The sequence below is a fragment of the Numida meleagris genome, chromosome 5, assembly GCF_002078875.1.
Source record: "Numida meleagris isolate 19003 breed g44 Domestic line chromosome 5, NumMel1.0, whole genome shotgun sequence".
NCBI classification, from domain to species: domain Eukaryota; kingdom Metazoa; phylum Chordata; class Aves; order Galliformes; family Numididae; genus Numida; species Numida meleagris.
In genome coordinates, this window is record NC_034413.1 from 62,550,051 (window position 1) to 62,554,899 (window position 4,849).

Genomic DNA, 4,849 nt, shown 5'->3' on the forward strand with positions numbered 1-4,849 from the left:
ACCAGCAGGCAGTTATTCGCTGCAATAAAAACGCATTAGCACTGGCTGATAACAGGTGTCAGCACAACGCCCTGAAGCAAACAGGGCTCCTTACACACGTGCCATAATTCCTGTGGTACTGTGAGTGAAGTACAAGAACCTGTCCAGGACGGCACTTTCTGCTTGTGCACTAAGCAATGTGATTAGGTCAACCACATGCAGTTTGGTTCTCATCTCCTCCCAAGGGAGAGAGCGTGCGTGGCAGAGGAGGATGTTAATATTATAGGCTATTTTAATTAACATGCTGCTACATGATTACATTAGAAAAGGCAAAGTTGAAAAAATACCCTTCGCACTTAGAGAAGGAGAAGCATTTCTAATGGCCGCTAGTTCCTGCAGAGATCTGTACCAGGGAAAGCATGAATCACTTGCTATTTAGAAGCTATTTTCATCTTCTGCTTGTTCAGTTTAAAATTAAACTCTAAATGAATATCCTAATATTAAGGAGAATATCCTGTGCATCAGAACCAACTCCCACCTTTGTTGCTCCTGTCCCAGCAACCTCTACATCTCCGCTCCCACACCACAGCTGTGATCTGGGAAGCAGGCAGGGCTCCCAACAACTGCTCACTGAAGCCATGGGGCAGGGGAAGGGAACCAGACCTCACTGACCCGGCCCAGGTCACTGCATCAGGCAATAGAGATGTATTTCGGTCACCCAAACCTGTTTCTCCAACTCTATTGCCCCTCACACACACTTCTTTTAACTTACAATGCATCTAAGCTTTCATCTGCTGCACCTCCACTCTTCCAGTCTGTAAGCGTGTGTGAACATGAAGCTGCTGCCTTTAAGAAGCACTTGGGACTTCAACAAGCATTCAAGTACACATGTGACACACAACAACCTTGACGTTTTAATAACAAAGAACGGATCTCGAGGTTGATAGAGTCAACTGAGCTTTCTAAAAATGGATTTCTTGTCTATTCTAATGAGAAAATTACTTGGAGCGTGGCATTTCTCAAGTAGCATCATAGGCACGGTGTGCTCCCCAAGCAGAGACTCAATGAGGATAAATAAATTCAGGTCCCAGGGCTTTGAGCCATTTCCCTCCAACGCATCAAGTGAACATGACAGCCACCCTGATCTGATTTCTAACAACGCACACAATCGCAACACTGAATTCTGGATTTCACAGCAGTTATTTGAGGAACTTGTCCTTCCACCAGCAGGCTTATCGTGGCTCAGCAGCCCGGCACCAGGCCGGAACGCGAGCGTGTCACCACAGACACCAGAAACAGAACCAACACCAAGCAAGGGTTTGATGTCACAGTGCCCGGCGTCAGCAGGACGCCAAAGGAACGCGGCACTCGAGGGGCAGACACCAAGGCAGGCACCACGTCACAGCAGACCCAGGTAACACTGCAAAGCCGGTGCCCCCTGCTCCCGTGGGCAAAGAAGAAGGGACAAAACACCCAAGTGTGATCCCAGAGAATTTGTTTTAAATAGCGCTGAGAGAAAACCCAAGGAGGGGAGCAATGAAAGGAAGCACCAGGAGGGCAAGAATTGCAGGGAACTGCTCCAGCATGACACAACGTTTACAGTACATTTAGGAGGGTTTTGTTTTATACTTTTCAAATGATAGGGACTCGTATGTATGCTGGCCTGTTCTCTGGAGCACTAAGCTAATTAGGTCAGCTAACACATCGCGTGGCAGCCTAAGTGACAATTAGTTGTATTACTATTAATTTACATTCATGCTATGATGACAAGTGCCAGTTCAGAGACAGGAGGGTAGGGTCAGCCAAGGAGAGGTCCGCAGCAGAAAGAGCTGATAAACATGCTGCCACTGCCCTGCGTTTATCCTCCAATATCAAACAAACATTCTTGGAATGTGAACAGAAAAGAACAGAAACTAGAGAAACTCCATACATCTTCTCGCAGCTAAGGCTGACATCAACTCCACCCTCAATAAAAAGGGCTCTTAGCAACATCCACTCAAGACGGTATCAGTTTCAAGACACTTCCCTTTATTAGAACTAATTAGGCTCCTTTTACAAGGCAGCATGAATTAAGAAAAAAAATCATCACGCGCTTTTACAGCTGAGCTCAGTCTCACACACTTAGCATCCACCTGATCGAAGTGCAAAGGGCTCTAAGCCACCCCCTGCACTGAGGTCCAGCTGGGGACTGCAATAGCCACCTGCTATGGAACACATTGCACATGGTATCACTTCGTGGCAAAGAGTTCACGACCACCTTCTCAAAATAGAGAATTAAAATATATCCATGTGTTTTAGCTACCAGATCTTCTGTTGCACTACTGCAAGCTGATCCACTCAAACAGAAGACTGATGTAAAGCCAGTAACAATTTGGGACTGTTTGTTTGTTGAGGGTGCTGTTATTGTTTTGTTTATATGCTTATGAAGGGCAGTCCAACAGTGTAAACTGCTGGCAACCAGATCATTTGCTTCAAGCTTCTTCCAATTTCACTTTTAAAAGAGTTACAGTGCTGTAATGCTGCTCTTTTTGCCAAAACCCTCTCTCAGCTGTCTGTCTGCACTTTGGTTTGCTTACTCTCAGCCTCTCCCACTCCAGCCCAAAGGCCCATGGAGTAATATTGCAAGAGCAACTCCTCTAATGCTGATGACAGCAAGCAGAATCCATCATGAGAAACCCTCTTACCCATCATTGCCACCCCCAGCAAAAAGAGATACTCACCTAGGAAACTGACTCCCTGCCATAGAAACCACTTCCATTCACATGCCCTGTACTAATTCACAACCCTACAGCACTTGCAAACTTTCAAGAAGATCTAAAGTTAACTTGCTTCCTTGAAAAAGAGCAAGAGACATCCAATCTGTAACATTTTACAAATGTATATCGCAACAGCCACAGCACATAGGTTTTTGAATACAACTTGTAAACTTAAAAGCAGTTACATGTGTTCATTGATTTCCTAGTGATATGTATCCCTATCAGCAAGAGAATAAATGCTGAAAGTCTTTTTAATAGCAGCTGAATTGATTTACACATTTGAGAACGGAACCGTGAAGAAAAATGTGAGAGAACAGCACATTAGCACATGCCCAGCTAAGGAAGACAACCTTGTTTATCTAGTTAGCTGCACAGCTTTGAACTTCTAGCTTTGTAGATAAATGAGAACAGTTATTGCAAGTCATTTCTCTCAGAATTATCTGAAAAACCCTCACGGGGCTGAGAGGATTTGTTACGTTTCCCTGGTACATCTTCTGACCAGCCCTCTGTTAGCCCACAGACACAGGATGCTGCTTTTTGGCTGTAATATTTTTATGCTATTTGAATGACAATGATTTGTGTATCACACAAGCACCTGCCAAGGCTGTCCCCACTCCCACTGCTTTAGAACTGCTCTGGTCATTCAATCCAGAGCAAGGCAGAAATGACTGAAGATGGTCAAGACTAAAACTAGAATTGTCAAATGCAAAAATTTCTTCATTGTGGCAATGCCACATTTACTTGTGGAAAATAAAGCAGCAATTTGAAGTTATTATTTTAAATCACTTTCCCAAGTAACCTCCCAATAATTTTAAGTTATTCTGAAGTCTCATCTCTTTATAACTGCTTTCTAAGTGGAAATAGGGAGAAAGAGTTGAGCATAGAGCGCAGCCTCTCAGACCTTCCTTTGTAATCTACTTCACTGCAGCTTAGTGTTCACACTATTACAGACACCAGTGGGGAAAAGCAGCTCAGCTTTGGTTCCTCTCAGACTCACTCTGATGCTGATCACACCCTCCTAAGTAAGCACGATAATTTCCTGTCAGATGCCTAGATGAGCAGTTTCTCAAGCACTCTCTAATTCTGTTAGGCCAAAAACAAAGCATTTTCTGCCACTCCGAAGAAATCAAGCCCTTACAAGTTTTGAAGAACATGGTGCTATCAGCACGGGCTGCTTAAGCTCAGCACACACACGCTCTAAGAAGCAAGACCTAGCAATATCTCCACACAACTGGCACCGTCCAGGTGCCACTTCTCCACCAGCAACTATTTGGTCAAACTCTTCAGCACAGCTCTCTAAAAACCTCTTTATTACTCCCCTACAAAAATAAAGTTAGGTTTCCCGCTCCCATTTTTTGGTCTCTGAACACACACCGTACACTGAGGAAGAGCGACTTCCACCCCTCTGAGAATCAGCTGTTGTTATTCTAGACTCCAGCAGCGGCTCAATTCCCCCTCCCTCCATCCTCATAAACCTGCCAGTGAGGAATTCAAGCACACAATACTTAGCCCATTTATCTTACAGCTGTGCTGTTTGACAAGATGCTTCACCAAATGCAGAATTACACTTCTGCACCGGATCCGGCCTGTGCTGACACAGGAGCCCACTTCTCTACGCTGCTTGACCACATGCTGCCCACACCCTGTGTGAGGAAAGTTAAATACAGAACTTCCACCAGAAACCAGTTTCTAAACTCACTGCTTTAGATCCTAACCCACACAGCACCAAGCGCCTATACTTATGCTCATACAGACAGGCCGAGCTCAAAGCTGGCACAAAGTTTGGCTTTTTGCAAGTGCCGAAAAAAAGAATGAACATCTCCAATGAGTTTGAACAGGTCTCCGCGTTGCTAGGAAATAAAATTTTTTAAAAAGCCACTAAAGATAATAACACTAAGGGCACATTCCCGCAGCCTGACCACGTGGCTAGGTGCTCACGGAAAAGCACACGAACGGCCTCAAAGCTGACGCCTATCCCACCGCCAGAGCCGAAAGGCAGCGTGAGGAATAACAGAGAGAGCAGCAGCCCACAGCCGCTCCCCCGCGCCCCGCTCCGCTCGGGTCGTCCCCGCGGAGGGCACCGGCCCCGCCCCGGGCTCCGCAGGCAGCAGCGG

General features: G+C 45.7%; 1 protein-coding gene across 2 annotated transcripts in view; it reads left to right on the forward strand.

The window, feature by feature from the left end:
• Window positions 1,291-4,849, forward strand: part of LOC110399239 (glycerol-3-phosphate dehydrogenase 1-like protein) — a 26,003-nt gene continuing 22,444 nt past the window's right edge. For both annotated transcript variants that reach the window (XM_021397579.1, XM_021397580.1), the window contains exon 1: window positions 1,291-1,393. The gene's annotated coding sequence lies outside the window, so the exon portion shown is untranslated. The remainder of the gene's footprint in view (window positions 1,394-4,849) is intronic.